At 39.1% G+C, this 16,765-nt stretch overlaps 1 protein-coding gene across 5 annotated transcripts in view; it reads left to right on the forward strand.

Annotated features, from left to right (window-relative positions):
- The window catches only part of AUTS2 (activator of transcription and developmental regulator AUTS2), a 1,241,040-nt gene that overhangs the window by 193,159 nt on the left and 1,031,116 nt on the right, over nt 1-16,765 (forward strand). The window lies entirely within an intron of this gene.

Here is a 16,765-nt window from a genome sequence, read left to right on the forward strand (position 1 = left end):
TTGAACTTCATTGTGAGGGAAGTTGAATTCAGAATCTCACCCATGTAATGCAAGTGCTCTAAGGCTAAACTCTAGTCCCAGCCCGCAACACTTATTTTACTTAGATAGCTGACAGCAAACTTACTGCTTCAGCTGCACTGATGAGTGCCTTATTTTTGAAATAGTATTAAAAGAAGGATTACATTTCAAAATGTGTAAACTGAATCTATTTCTGAATTTCAAAAAGGAGAGAAGCAAGACTAAAGCAATGTTCATTTATTCTGGAACCATGTAACTGTCTTAGATCTTTGTGGTTTTTTTGGCCTGGTATTACACTGGTTGATACTGAGAGTTGCCAGTTTGTAGCAATGTATTTTTCAGAAACATTTGTCAAAGAATAGCAGTAATGTTTGTGTGAAATCATAATATAGTGCCCATTTCTTGACAAACTTCCATAATGCTCAGGGATATGTTTATTAATCAAGCAGAGATATTGGAAGTGAGAAATGAACAAGTTTTATTTTCACACCTCTAAATCAGTTACTACAAAGGATGAACTTAAAAATAATAATGCAACCTTAAACTTTCATCACACATTTTAATAAGGCAATTTAAAAAATATTTAGGGCAGACTCTCAGCAGGATGCCTTAATTGTCTTGTGCAATGAGTAGTACATGGGTTATGGTGCCCCTGCACAAAGCACCCTAAGGAGATGGCTGGTGGCTGAAAGGTACTGTCACTCTGTCATGCACTGATAATAATTAAATGGAACCCCCTCAGGTCTTGGGATCTTACTTTCCTCTTAAATGGGGATCTTATTTCCTTTGAAAGGCAGCCATGACCAGAATAAGAAAAATTTTTATCTACATATAAGTGATTGATCTTATAAGAATAGGGTATATAGTATCCTTTTTTTTTTTTTAAGATCTGCCTTAGTGACAATATCTGTTTGTCCTATGTACTGTTCAGTTGTTTCGTCTCTCTGTCTCTATTACCTGTTTTCTGACCCCCTCTACTGGACATCATCTCTATTAAAATTCAGACAAACTTGATTGGGACTCTGGATTTTTATTTCATATTGTTATTTAGAGACTCTTTGGTCTCAGAAAGACAACTTTACTTTTCTGCGTGTTTATGACCCTATGTATAATACAGTGGAAATAAGGATAGTAAGAATACTTAATAGGGTCATGATGATTCTTAGTATATGTGATATCATGATGATTTTTTATTAAATCACCGTGAGATACAGTTACAAAGCTTTCATGTTTTAGATTCAGCCATACAATGATGGAATACCTGTCCTCCACCAGTGCACATTCTCCACCACCAATGTACGCAGTATCTGCCTCCCCTATCCCAGTCCTCACCCTGTCTCTATGGCAGACAATTTCCCCAGTACTCTCTTTCTACTTTTTGGAAATTATGTTTTGCCCAAATTTCCCACTACCATTCAAGCCTGCCTGCCAGGAGAAGACGCTAGATAATTTATTTTCCATTGCTCATTTTGAATATCATGAGAATTTGCATAGCCGCAAAGCAGCCACACCCTTCTCAAATCTAACATTGTAAATGATTGAGTTCCAGAGGCATCTCTGTAGGGCACTAATCCATTTTGGGATTCAATTGGGAGTCTCTGGAGCAGAGCTGTTGGTATGCTAAGATGGTGCCCGGAGGAAACTTGTGGGCATGATAGCCAGGCATCTCTGCTGCCGTATGTCTTGGAGATTTAATTCTGGAACCCGCATAACTGGGCCTTGATTGTTGCAGCTTTTGGTCGCTGGGATTCCATCTGGAGTAGGTAGGGAGACTGCACCTGCTCCATCTGGGGTGCCCCGGTGAAATTGGCTTGGTATGAGGCCCGGAGAAGTCTCTGGTACTGTGGTGTCATCCGGGACTCTATGTTGTATCTGTCATGATGATTCTTGATTGGTCATAAATTGATAATGGACTTAGAATAATGGTTGGTGTATTCTTTTTCTGAAAAAAAAATCGACATTTAAAATTTCATTCCTTCATGGTATTTAATTGTATTTCATGTTATGTTTTGCAAGATTGATATACTTAACTTACATGCCTTAAATTGCAATGGGCTTCTTTTCTGAGTTCCTTATAATATATAGCACAGTACCTTGGATATCATAGATACCCAGGGGATATTCTGGATTGACTTCATAAAGTATTTTGTTAAGAATTCAAAGCATGAGTAACAGAAGGGGATACGAACACCCAAGAATAGTCGAGATAAGTACCAGGAGGTCTGCTCCATGGCTTGGAAGCTGGCAGCACATGCTGGGGGAAAAGACAGCACAGATAGAGAAGGGAACACTAAGTAAAGGGTGTTTGGAGGACTCGTTCGGGATGCAAGATGTGTGCTGAAAGTAGACTATTAGACAGACTATAGACTATAGACAGAACGCAATGGCCACTCAAAACCTCTATTGCAAACTACAACACCCTAAAAGAAAGAGTGAGCAAAAGGGAATGCCCTGCCACAGAGGTGAGGTGGAGTTGGGGGAATGGGGGGTGGGGGTGGGAGGGCTACTAGGATCATTGGTGGTGGTGGAGAATGGGCACTGTTGGAGGGATGGGTACTCGATCATTGTATAACTGAAACCCAAGCATGAAAGTTTGTAAGTCTACAACTGTACCTCATGGTGTTTCACTTAAAAAAAAAAAAAGTACCTGGAAGTAAACCTAAGGAAAAAAAAAAAGAATTCAAAGAAGGAAAAGCAGGAATATTCTCATTCTAACTTTTAAAGCCTTTGTAATAGGATGAAGACTAGTGTCATAAACAAATGCTTGAAGCTGAAGTTTTATGGCCTACTAGGTGATCTTATAAGAGAATCAGTCATTTGAGACTATGGATTTAATTCTGTCCTTTCTAGCATAAATGATTTTTGATAATTCTTTGAAGACTTAGATAAAATTAATATTGAGTAAAAATTTCCTGAAGTACCAAAATACTAATGATCTCATATGTACCTACCTAGTATATAGAATGAGTACTAGAGGCCCAGGTGTAGCTTTGGAGTTATGAATGTGTGTAACTGGAACTGCTCTTAATATGGAGAGCATTTAAAAAAAATCAAGGGAGTACCTGTAGTGATGGATGGAGTGATACAGAACTAACGTGGTTAGTTGTGGATCTTTCCCCAGCAATTCTTACGGAAAATTGAAATACTAGAATGCTAAAAATGTCTGAGATTTAGATGGAAAGAAGACATACAAGTAATGATTGTATGTGGAGGTTAGGTCTGTCTATACTGATTCTTTGACACATGCAAAACTTGTGTCGTTTCCACATATCTAAGTTTGCACCTCCCTTTTTGTTTAAACCCAACTCAGATTAGCTAGAGTTGTTAGTATGAGAGGTAGCTGATTATGGGGGTTTATGAGTTCATGATTTTGGGCTCTGCTAAAATACAGGACAAAGTTTCCCTTGAGTTTAAGCTTGATGAGTGAAGATGACTTTCAAGGAACTTAGTTGATTTTGGGCCTGTGAAGCTAGGTCATGTAGGATAAATGAAAGGTCTCCCTGACCTCCTTCTAGGCTGCCCATGTAAGCATGTTAATAATGCCTCTTAGAAATTTTAAGAATTCTTTTTTTTTTTTTGGAGGGTCACATCCGTCGATGCTCAGGGGTTACTCCTGCATCTTCACTCAGGAATTACTCCTGGCGATGCTCAGGGGACCATATGGGATACCAGGGATTGAACCCCGGGTCGGCTGCATGCAAAGCAAACTCCCTCCTTGCTGTACTATCTCTCCAGCCTAGATTTTAAGAATTCTTTAGGAGCTGGGAAGATAGGGAAAGCAGTACAGAACATAACTAACCTGTTCTGGGCCCCGAGTTTGACCCCTGTACCACCTGGGCCCCCTTTCACCATGGCCCCAGGCATAACTAGGAGTGAGTACTATAAAATTGCGATTTTTTAAAAAAATCCTGAGTTAGCAGGGAAAGATAAACATACTTTAATAGTCTAGAAATGTTGATCTTGTCACTGACTTGCCCTGGTTTCTGCTTGTGTTTCTATTGTCTATTCTGCATGCCTTGGCCTCAGTACTCCCCTTACCTCATATTCTAAGGAAAACAGTTTAATTTAACTTTAAAATGTTTTAGTTGTACATATAAAATGAAAACTATTATTTTTTAAATAAAAATTGCAGTAGAGTACACAATACATAAAATTCACCCTCTTAACCATTCTCTAATGATAATAAGTACATTCGCTTTGTTGTGTGACCAATTTTCAAAATTCCTTCCTTTTGTAAAATTGAAGTTCTGTGACCCTATAAGAACTCATATCATTCATTCCTCCTTTCAAAACTATTATGATTTCTGTTTTTATGAATTAACTACTCCAGGTACTTCATTTAGGTGAAATATACCATGTTTTGAAACTCCCTTCATTTAGCACTGTGTCCTCAAGGCTTAACTGTATTAGAGTATATTTTAGGATTTAATTCCTTTTAAAGACTGAATGTTATTTCATTGTATGGATATTTATCATACTGTGACTGTCTATTCTGTAGATTGGCAGAATTACTTTCACTTCATAGCTATTGTGAATAGATTGTCATAATTTCTCCTTTAGATTTACCCAGAGGACAACCTTTTTAGGACCGAGGGCTAAATAGTGGAGAATCACTTTGAATCTTAGAAAGTTTAAGCTCAAATGCTCACTGATGCTAAGTATCTCATACTTTTGTTCAGAGCAGAACTGAGGTGACAATTTCCCACAAAATTCTATGTAGTAGCCCCATGTGTTTCTTTTCAAGCTAGCCTTTGATATTGGGTTTGCAACATTTGAAAAGTGCATGAAGCAGTAATCTCTCTCTGCTGTTATATACTTAGAGGAGATTTGACTCAAGATCAGAAAGAAGGCCACTTGGGAGTCATAGTACTAAATAGTTGTACATGTGATTTTGGCAGCAGAGAGTAAGTTAGGGAGGACAGGAGAAAGAATGCATAGATTCTCTACGTTCCCCTGATTGCAGTTGTTGTATTGGGTGATTAAGAGTCATCTATTCCTGTCAACTCATCCATACTGAGACTTCAGGCATGCAACACTACCAAGGAAACAATAAACATCTTTTACCATTTTTCTTCTGTTAATGCAAAATCAATTTGAAACAGTAAGGGGGCAATTAACCCATTGTATGTGTAGTGGCCTGCCCAGTGTTTCTGTCTCTGACTTAATGGATTCATTAGCCAACCTTGGCAGGTGCATTCCCTCTAAGACTTAAGCTAGCAAGCTGTGTAATTAGCTCTACATTTCAGATAATTGGGGGTTCTACACTCATTGAGGCAGACTTTATACCTGCTTTCTAACAATTTTTTTTTTCACATCTCTCAAGGTCAGTTTAAATGTCATTTTGATTGTGAAACTTTTGAACACCCTTCTCTGTAGTGTATTTGTTGTGTACATCGCGTTCAGGGTATTGTCATCACTGTGGTATCTGTTCAGTTGTAATTTTTTATCATGATAATCACTGTCACCATGCTTTATCTTACCCTGCACAAGTACTAATATTTTATTTCTATCTCCTAGGACCTGATGCAGTTTGATATATTGCAGTCTCTTAGCAATTATCTGGATCTGGTAAATATTTAGGTTTACAGTTGGCCAATATTGCGGGACTGAATAAAATTAGTTTGGATTCTAACCATGGTCTAACTATTGGACCACATCCAAGCTCTTCACCCTCTCTTTTCTCAAATCATATTATTTAAAACAAAAGAAAAAACTAAGCACAGGTTATAAATACTTAGCATTTACCTAATGTGTTAGGTACTTCGCTACATATTTTATTTACATTCAGTAACCCAGTAGAGTGCATTTCTGTCTTAGGTTAGGAACAGATATAGATAAGGAAGACGATCCGCTTAGTTCAACAGATTGCCCATTGTTGGAACACTTTTTTTTTTTTTTTACATGAGATTAGTCTATTAACTAGTTGTCTGGCTTTAGCCTTGCGGAGCTCAGATATTCTTAGTACTTCCATTTCTGGATCTTTTAGTTAGTTTGGTTTTTTGGCCACACCTGGTTGTCCTCAGGGCTTACTCTCGGCTTTGCATGCAGGGATCACTCCTAGTGGTGCTCAAAGGACCATATTGGGTGCTGGGGATCGAATCTGGGTCAGCCCCATTCAAGGCATGAATCCTACCCATTGTATTATAGCACCGGCTCTTGGACTTTTAAGCTGTGAGATATAGAATGAACCAGACCTTGGGAGAGAGCTTAGTTCTTTATGAATATTCCCAGAGCAGGGGGCCATATGGGATGCTGGGAGTTGAACCTGGGTTGGCTGCGTGCAAGTCAAACACCCTACCCACTGTGCTATTGCTCCAGACCCTTCCCTGTTTCTTATGTAGTTTGGTATTATGGTTATGTTCATGCTTCTGGTTACAAAGTTACTGTAATCCTCCCCTACAAGTTACAAATAACTGCTACCACTTTATTTTTATCATTTTTAGTCTCTCTATACCTATATCCACTAACTCCCACTGCTTGGTCATTTCAGTTTTATAATCAAAGAATAAGGTTTTGTCATGCTTCAATACGGTATCTTTTTTTGATCTTGTTTCTCTGTATGCTGTAGATGAGTAAGACCATCCACTTCTCCTTCCTCTGACTCATCTCACATTTCGCTTAATATGATGCCCTCAAGTTCTATCCAAGTTGCTTTCATTATTTTCTACACACACACACACACACACACACACACACACACACACACTATTATGCCATTGGCAAACTGTGATTGTTAATGTTACTTTGAACTTCAAGTGCCTTTAATTTTTTCTTTCCTGAGTGTTGTGGCTAATAGTTCCAACACTATATTGAATAATAGTGGTAAAAATAAACATTCTTGTTTTGTCACTAATCTTAGAGGAAAGCTCTCATCATTAAGTATGATTTTTTGCTGGGTGTATTGTGCATAGCTTTTACTATATTGAAGTAAGCTCCTTTTGGGCCTATTTTGCTGAGACTTTGTTTTTATTATTAAATGGGTCAATGCTTTCTTTGCATCTGTTGGTACTAACATGATTTTTACTTTTCTTTTTGTTGACATGGTATATTACATTAATTGATGTCCATACTTGCATCTCTGGAATGAAGACCACTTGGTCATAGTGTATAATTTGTAAAAAATGTGTTGCTGATTTAGTTTGCTACATTTTTTAATGTAGGAGTACTGCTATTTATTCAGTCATTGATTAAGCTGATTGAATAGGGCATGAACTCTACGTTACTTTACTTTTTTTACTTAAAAATTTTTTTAATTGAGTATCTATGAGATAGACCATTACAAAGCTGTTCATAATTGGGTTTCAGTCATACAGTGATCCAGCACCCATCTCTCCACCAGTGTACATTTCCCACCACCAATGTCCCCTGTTCATTCCCCAACTACCATTCCTTAACACCCTACCACCCACCCCCAGCCTCGCTCTATGGGAGGCACTTTGCTTCTTGCTCTCTCTTCCTTTTGTGCATTATGGTCTGCAGTACAGGTGCTAAGAGGTCATGGTGTTTGTTCTGAGAATACAGTATTTTTATCAGGACAGTAAGGCTCGAGTAGCATTTCAACTGGGTGGCCCCTTTGGAGAGTGGATGTGACTGCTGAGGCTTCCAGAAGTACAGGGAGGCGGGGAAAGGTAGCCCGTCCCGGCTTCAAGAAAGCCTGGAGATTTCAGTCACAAAACCCGCATACCCGAATTTTCAGCAGATTATATCTTGATGAGGTCTGTTCTGAAACGATGGAGTCAGGTTGGGAGTATAGTAGCGATTCTAGATTGTGGAAGCAAGTGGCTACTGGGGACTCTACTTGGGCGGGCCCCAGGCCAACATCCCTCCCCCCTCCCCCGATTTCTCCCTGTCTGTTCAGCCATGAGAGGGTCTGAGATTAATTGTGCCTTTTGATCTCTTTGAGATTTATGTATGGGTCTCTGAAATAAGGCCAATAAATGAGCTTGTGTAGCTGAGTGAAAGTGGTTTGTGGGCATGGCTTCTACATACCTAACTTTTAGCCATTTAATTTCTTGGTAAACTTGGCACCAAGTTGCTGGGGTCCGACCAAAGGCACAATGGCAATTTTCGGGCATCAGGAAACCTGAAGGTACCATCAGGCTGCTGATGTACTCGCCCCGCAGGTCTAGGTTGACCTGCTGATGGCACCATTCCCCATTTGCTGATATTTTTGTCAGGGAATGTTGCATCTGTTTTTGTCTCTTTTGGTATAGGATGATACTGGCTTGTTGAAACTTTCAGAAGAATTCCTATTTCTTAGATTTTTTTTTTCAGGAAAATCTTGAGATGTGTAAAAATTTTTCTCTGAAGTTTTAGTTTATTTACTAGTAAACCTATCTAGAATTAGACTTCTAAAGATTTTTGATTAATTTAAATATCCTTACTCATAAAATTTCCTTACACATACTAGAGTCTGTTCTGGTTTTCTATTTTCTCCAATTTTAAGTCTTGGTAAATCATGTAATTCTAAAGCTTTATCCATTTGTTGTAGATTCACCTGTTTAATGGCATAAAGTTGTTTAACACAGTGGTGTTGGCACTGTAGTTTGTATTAAATCACTTTCAAGTGTGAGCCATCAGAGGTATACACTGATATTAGTGTGTTAAGGTAACCCTTTAAGATTTTTTATAATATAAAAAATCTAATACAAAGATAAATACTATGTTTTTAATATTTCTGAGGTATGTTATGAATTCTCCCCATTTAATTTTAGTCATATTTGTTAGATGTTCTGTTTTTCCCTTGTGAGTCTAGCTTAGGGTTTGTCCATCTCATTTATTCTTTTGAAAAAAAGCATTTTCTGGTTTTTATTATGCTTTGTATTGTTTTGTTGAATGCAGTATTATTTATTTCACTCCTAATATTTCCTTTCTTCTTATTTTAGGCCTCATTTGTTCCTTTTCTTGTGTGTGTTTTTTTCAGATGTGAGGTTAGGTTATTTTTTTGAGCCTTTTCTCCTTAGGTAAGCAAAAACTTTAATTTTTTACAAAAAAACTAGTATTCATCATAATGAAAGGAAGTAATCAGTGCAGGTTGGGTAGAATAAGCTCTGTGTTGTTGAACCTGTACCTCAGGAGACATGGTAGCTTTGATCAGGAAGATAAAGATGGGATAATTGTATCCCAGAGGAAGAAATATAAGGCTGAGGTGAATAGGGTGGCCAGAGAACACATATCCTTGCAAGGAAAGGCCTGGGCTTTAGAAAATCTCTAAGGATAATGGGGAAATGTAGCCTGATTGTTTTAGGTAGTTCTGTGACTTCCAAATGCAGACCATTTGTGCATATTGGCCTAGAGTATGCAAACATTGAAATATATGAGAGTCTGGGTCCTGTGTTTCTTCCTCCATCCTCTAGAGTTGAATGAAAGATTAGCAAAAATTTTGAAAGTTTCTTGACACATAGATCAAAACATATTGACATTGTCTCGCAACTATGATAATTTCATTGAACTTTTTGAAGCTTAGAAATGATATATGGGCATACCCCTGATTAACATTAAGTGTTAGTCTCAGTCTGACATAGGAAGATAAGCCAGTATTGAATAATCTATTAAATATGTCACACTTGAACAATGATGTAAATCATAGAGTATCATTTCTACTGTAATTAGATGATTGATAAAAATCACAAGTGGACAAGTTTAGTGATTATTTCTTAGTTTGTACATAGTGTCATTGGAATTTCTTTCTTTGCTCCATGGGAGAAAGAAGTTGACTGTCTTCCAAGTATTGACTGCTGTCCAGGAAGCAAAAGGTTGAAGGGTGACTTATGTAATGTTCACAGAGTGGGTTTCATTTATAAATTCAATGAGATTAGCTGCAATCTTCCTGAAGTTAATGGTGATGGAAAGACTCCATTCTGCATTTAGCTGGAAATAGTTGGCAATCCTGCTTAGAGACCTAATTCCTGCTTAGAGACCTAATTGCTCCTCAGGTTATGAAATGTTTGCCTTTAGTTCTGCTTCTCCTTTCCTGGGAGCTGTCTGTTGCCTTTATTGTCTGGTAATTAATGATGCGGACTAGAGCTTGTGGGTGAGCAGGGCAGTGTGTATGGCTCAGTCCTTTGTTGTTCTAGCTTCTCAACCCACAGAGTTAACTTGATTGGAGAGAATAACTGATGGAAATAAGACAAGGCAAAAAATACAAAGAAATTGTGTTAAGGGGGCCCAGATGAATTAAACTGTAGCTAAGGAATGAATGTAATTATGGTTTTTTCTTCACAGGATTGTTGTGAAGTTGTAAAGCAAATGTTAAATCTTTGGATTGTATTTGCTCCAATGGTTGGTTCAAAGATACAGTAAGCTTAGTAAATATTAGTTCTCATTGGGGGCTATTAATATTCAGAGCAGGATTAAAGCATGGTGCAGCACTGTAGCACTGTGCTCCTGTTGTTCATTGATTTGCTCAAGCGGGCCCAGTAACGTCTCCATTGTTAGACTTATTGTTAACTGTCTTTGGCATATTGAATATGTCATGGGTAGCTTGCCAGGCCTTGCTCTGCGGACGAGATACTCTCAGTAGGTAGCTGCCGGGCTCTCTGAGAGGGGCAGAGGAATTGAACTTGGGTTGGCTGGGTTGGCCACATGCAAGGCAAACACCCTACCCGCTGTGCTATTGTTCCAGCCCTAAACAAAGCATGAATATGTTAAGCGAAATGAGTCAGAAAGAGCAGGATAGACACAGAAAGATTGCATTCATCTGGGGAACATAAAGCAACAAAAAGGGAGATTAACACCCAGGAATGGCTGAGATTAGTACCAGGAATTTTGCTCCATGAATGGAAGGCCAGCCACACGTTCTAGGTGAAAAGGAAGCTGAGATAGAGAAGAGAGCACCAAATGAAGGGTGTTGTGAGGACCCTTCCAGGTGGGAGAAGCATGCTAAAAGTAGTCTATAGACCAAACATGATTGACACTCAGTGCCTCTCTTGCAAAACACAGTACTCAAAAGAAGAGAGAGAGAACAAGGGGGAATGCCCTGCCACAGAGGCAGGATGGGACGGGGGGGGGGATGGGGGGTGGGGGGGGATGCTGGGACCCATGGTGATGGATGACGGGCACTGGTGGAGGGATGGGCACTTGATCATTGTATAACTGAAACCCAAGCACAAAATTTGTAAGCCTATAACTGTACCTCATGGTGTTTCACTAATAAAAAAAGAAAAAAAGCATGAATAAAGCCCTTAATAAAGCATAAAATAAAGCATTGTGTATTTTCTTTTAATGGTAGGCTATAGCTTTGGTTTTTATACTGTGGAGTTGGTCTTTCAGCTTGATCCATTTGTAGGAAAGCATCTTTTTTTTTTTACCATTACATTTTAAGTGAGGACCTTAGAACTTCATGAGGTATTACGGTCACTCAGGAAACATCTAGGAAATCTCTACTAAATGTGTGTGTGTGAACTCTGTTGTATGATATTTTTCTGTTAAGTGTGCACATCAGTAACCTATCCTAAGATCTGCGTTCTTAGGGATTTCTAAAAAGGCAAGTGGAGGAGCCATTATGACCCAAATGTTGGCTGCCTGAATCATGTTGTAATGTGCTAGACTCATGTTAACAACATATCTAAGAACCTTTGGTTTTGGTTTGATCTTGAACTACCACAGGTATGTCAGTTGCCCTGCTTCCTGGTGAACAAAGCCAAGCTTTGTAGTATTTAATATGTAAGACCTATGCGAATTTTGGAGCTAGGTCCCTGGTAATCCTTTCTTTCAATAAAGATACTAAAGAACAACAAGGCTCATATTTTCCCTCATATTTTCCCATCTGTTCATGAACACCACTTTGTTGTGCTTTAGAAGAAAAAATTTCGTGTAAGGTAAGAACAGTTTGGTGCTTGATAGTCTAGTGATGGTTAAGAGTAGAGAACAAAAGAAAAGGTGGCTTCACTATTGACTGCTCAGTTGAAGAAGATGCACGTTCTTTGTTGGAGAGCTGTGGTGCCAAACTGCCAGGCAGGCAACACTGAGGATGAGGCTCTCCATACTCGTGTTGGCCACAGTTCACATATAGTTCTAGACATTAATGTGTTATCCCCTCTCCCTCCCAAAGTCGAATGAATCCAGAGACATTTTCTGTGTTTGTTTACTTTTGGGCCACAGCTAGTGGCTTATTCTTGGCTCTATCCTCAGAGATACCCCCTGGAGATGTGTGGGCACCATGTGTAATGCTAGGGATTGAATCTGGGTTGGTAGTGTGCAAACAAGTGCCTTCCCCAGTGTCCTATCTTTCTGACTCCCACTCAGAGATCTTTCTACATGTGCTTATTATAATTTTCTCTTTGACAATTTGTTTCTATGTTCTATGACCTTTGATTGACAGCAGTTTTACTTTTGGTACTTTGAAAAGTACAGATACTTTAAAAAAGGGAAGTGGTGAGAATGTGGTTTTGAGGCTCCAAAGGAGGTTTTTGACTTTCAGTTAAAATATTCACTATTGATGGGTGTGGGGTTGAAATTATGTTCGCCAGACAGCACTATTACAGTATTGTAAATCACAGAACCTTTGTCAATAAAAATTTCTTTAAAAAAATGCACTGAGTGCTCTTCTCACCCAGGTATTGTGTTGAGCTCCAAGAACACTGAAATGAATAAGTGCTGATTCTGTTTCCAAGGAGTTTCTAGTCTAGAGTGAATGATTTGTGTGTAAAGAGATGGGCTCAGTACAGTAGTAGAAGGCCAGCAAAAAATGATGGTAATACAGGAGAGACCCTTTTAATTATCTGGGGGTAGTTCTGGAAGATGTCTCATCTGAGTGAGTTCTGAGGACAGTGGTTGGTTTGCCATATAGACAAAAAGCAGATCATCATGGCTGAAGTGGTGTGTTGCTAAGAATAGAGGTCTGTGAATCCATTCGCGGTACTGAGAAATCATTTAATTCCACCTTCTACTTCTCTGCCATGTCATCTATTTTTTCACTAAGAAGGGAGATTAATGAGTACCCTCATGCATCCCTCTTCCTATTCCTTGTTAGTCACCGGAAGCTGGACTTCACTCAGAACTGTGATCTTGTCCATCTTCTGGATAACTGAGCTATACACTGTTAGTTGAATCCCACCCAGATTCAAACTTACATGAATCTCATACCATTTCTACTGCCCAGAATCTGATTTGTTTTCTTTTGTTTCTCTGCCATTGAATTTAGTCTTTCATTCATTTTTTAAAGTGTTTACTCGGTTGGTTATAAATGATTGTCCAGTATGATAGATGTATATGAATCTTTCTAATGGGAAATTCAATAATCTTAAGGTGGGAATTAGTTTTGAAAATATAGATAGCAGTTGGATTAGAAAAAGACAAATTTAATCATTTACATCTCTTTACTCAAAGGAGAGACCAGTGAGTTTCTGAGTTTATAGCTAAAGATAAATCCCCTTTTTATCCATCTGTTTCTGACTTTATTACTTCAGGATAATGCTATCACTTATTTGACTAAAATTTAAAAAATACATCAAAATAGACTCTTAAAGCCTTACATTATAGTGAGAGAATTTGGGCTCTGAGAGCCAAACAGCCTGTTTTTGTATCCTAGGTCCATTATTTATGAGAAGTTTCACCTTGGGCAATTTAGTAAAACTCAGTGCATCTCTTATATGGAAATTGATGATGAACATAATGCAACCATGGAAGTTATTATAAAAATACAAGATAATTCAAATAAGAAGGTTTGTGAAATGCCCGGTAGTAGCATATAGGATTGGGTAGTTGTCTAGTTAAGCTTCTTTAGTTTTTCTTATTTTCCTGTGATGTCCTAAAACAGTATGAGTTTCTGAATCTGTCAGTGTGTCCAAATCATTCAGTCATCTCTAAAAGTAGAGAACCACATCCATTTTCACCAAGACAGTAGCCCCATGCCTCCTAGGTTCTTGAAAGAAAGTCTTTGATTCAGCACTGCAGAGAAGCATGAGTAGTCTCTGAGATCAAATAAAGAGGTTGGCTAGCTACAAATTTGCATGTGAAATGACAGAGTAGTCAACTTTCCTAGGTTTGCTTATTGACATTTGTGAATATTGTGTGGGATTCTGCAAAAAACTCCAAGTATAATTTCTGGGACACACAGACCCGAAACAAAAACAAAACAAAGAACCTTCTAAGTTCCTTTCCCTAGCAAAGACCTGGGGAAAAGAGTCTTTGGGATAGTCAAGGGACAAACACCAAGAGCTCCTCCTTTCTATTCTCTTTCATAGGAGAGGGAGGATGATGATCCTTTTTCCCCAGCCTCCTGAAAGTAGGGGGATAGAGGGTGATCAGTAGAACTGAGCAGTGCTCATCTTTAGTTCCTTTCTGGGTGGAATGTGGCAGTGCCAGAGTAATAGTAGTAGGGGACAAATTTAAAATGAGCTTATATTCGATCTCTTCATGAACCTCTGGGTACCACTGGGAGTGACCCCAAAGCTCTACAAGGTGTGACCTTATACTGAAACCAAACAAACCAGAAAAACAGGTCATTAAGTCCTGGTCTGAAGATTTACTGAACTTTTTGTTGCTAGTTGAGCCTTTTGTTTTATTGTTTGTTGGACATAGTGGGATTCAATGTTACTTTCTCATATAATTTGGCCTACTGGGATGTCAATTTTGTAGAATTTGGTAGTATCGTGTCTCCCCCCCCCCCCCCCCCCATACGAGATGACCCCAGAGTTCTCAGTCTGAAAACGGGTGTACCTGGAATTTTTAGGAGTTTGGTCTTGAAGTACATATTTAAAAATAATTAATGCCCCAAGTGATTCTTTTGGAACCCAGAAATATGTTTTCTTTTCTGGAACCTCAGATTCCTTTAGTAAAATCTAGCTTACTTGTGAATTTTTCTGTGGATATAAATCCATCAGCAATCCGTGCAATTAGAAACTTGTTCTGGTAAATTATGAATTATGAGATAAGTACTTTTAGAATAAGCACGATACATAATTAGAAACCATTTAACCTTATTATCCCTACATGGAAATAATTTTGGTATGTTTTTGTTGGGTGATGTTATAAAGACTATTACATGCATTCTTAGAAACTGGAAATTGTGATGCTCAGTCATTAAAAAAAGTACTGAATTGTGGGGTTTTTTGTTCTTCTTTCATTTAGCCACACCCCTCTTTTCTTTTCAGGGCATGATCCTCTTGTTGGTTAATGACAGGATAAGTTCCACATTTGCTCCTGTGAGCTGCTGCTGCCTTAACAGTCATGGTTTACATCAGTGCCTCCCTAGGGGTGGTTCTTTCTCTTAAAGTCTTGTTCTAAATAAAGGTTAGGAACTGCCACTGTCCACTGTCATCCTGTTGTTCATCGATTTGCTCGAGTGGGTCCAGTAACATCTCCATTGTGAGACTTGTTGTTACTGTGTTTGGCATATCAAATATGTCACGGGTAGCTTGCCAGGCTTTGCTGTGCGAGCGAGATACTCTTGGTAGCTTGCCCGGCTCTCCGAGAGGGGCGGAGGAATCGAACTCGGGTCTGCTGGGTCCGCTGCATGCATGACAAACTCCCTACTGCTGTGCTATTGTTCCAAATAACTTCTAATTCTATCATTACAGCTTTCACGCCCTATTTTATGTTGCTTTTCTAGTCCCTGAAAGAAAACTCAAGTTCTCTCTTTCTAAAGGGCCACCTCAGATCTAGACCCTGCGTGAGCCAGTTGCATCACATTCACTGTTCTTCCAAGTGGCCGGTCTGCTCTGATTGGTACAGCTAGTTGAATGGAGCAGAGTGGCTTTTTTTTTTTCTAATTGAATCATCCTTGAGAGACACAGTTACAAAGTTGTTAATGATTGGGATTCAGTTACACAATATTCCAACACCAGTCCCTCTACCAGTGCATATTTCCCAGCAGCACCACTAATTTCCCTCTTGCCACCATCTAATACCAGTATCCCCCACTCTCCCCCTCCTGCTTCTTTTTTTCCCCATCTGCTTACCCCCGCCCCAACTTACTTCTATGACAGGCACTTCTCTCTCTTTCTCTTTCGTTCTGAGCATTATTATTTGTAATAGGATACCGAAAGGTTATCGCGTATATCCCTTTATTTCCTTTCAGCACTCACTTGTCCAGTGATCATTCCTAACTGCCATTGTCATAGTGAGCTCTTCGCTGTCCTTAACTGCACGCCCCAGCTAGCCCCACTTGTGGCAAGTCTTCATTCATGGATCAGTTCTCCTAATCCTCATTTCTGTGGAGCAGAGTGGCTTAATAGTCCTCAAGGATGTTTTCATCCCATGGCACAGGTTTCAAAGCAATGGGAATCAATTGTTCTGGAGCAGAACTAGTCAAAGCTTAGTCAAAGTTGACCAGTTTTTGTTTCCTGTCTGCACCAGCCGAACTACCAATATCTTCTCTGGGTTCTAGACAGAAAGTCAACTTTTTAGACCTGGTACTAGATAATCTGTGTGTTCTTTGACAGCGCTCCATTATAAATACAATTGGTTCTGGTTTCTCTGCTTTTATTTTAATTTTCAGGGGTGGAGTGGGGTCATACTTGGCGTGGTTCTCAGGTGCTTTTGTGGTACTCTTCTACTCAGGGGTCACTTCCAGCTGAGTTCAGGGAACCATATGCTGTGCCAGTGGTAGTACTGGGGTCAGATGCCAAAAGCAAGGTGGACAGCTTACTTCTGTACTGGTCCATGGTTTCTCTGATCCTGTAAATAATTAGGTGCCTGAGTCTGGACCTTGGTAGGAGACTTGTAACCGCCTTCTTTGAGTTCACTTTCAATTTTTCTGGTTTATTCAGTTGGATGTGACTGAATACTTTGACTCATTCTTATG

This window comes from Sorex fumeus, unplaced genomic scaffold, assembly GCF_029834395.1.
Source record: "Sorex fumeus unplaced genomic scaffold, SorFum_2.1 ptg000126l, whole genome shotgun sequence".
In the NCBI taxonomy this organism is placed as follows: domain Eukaryota; kingdom Metazoa; phylum Chordata; class Mammalia; order Eulipotyphla; family Soricidae; genus Sorex; species Sorex fumeus.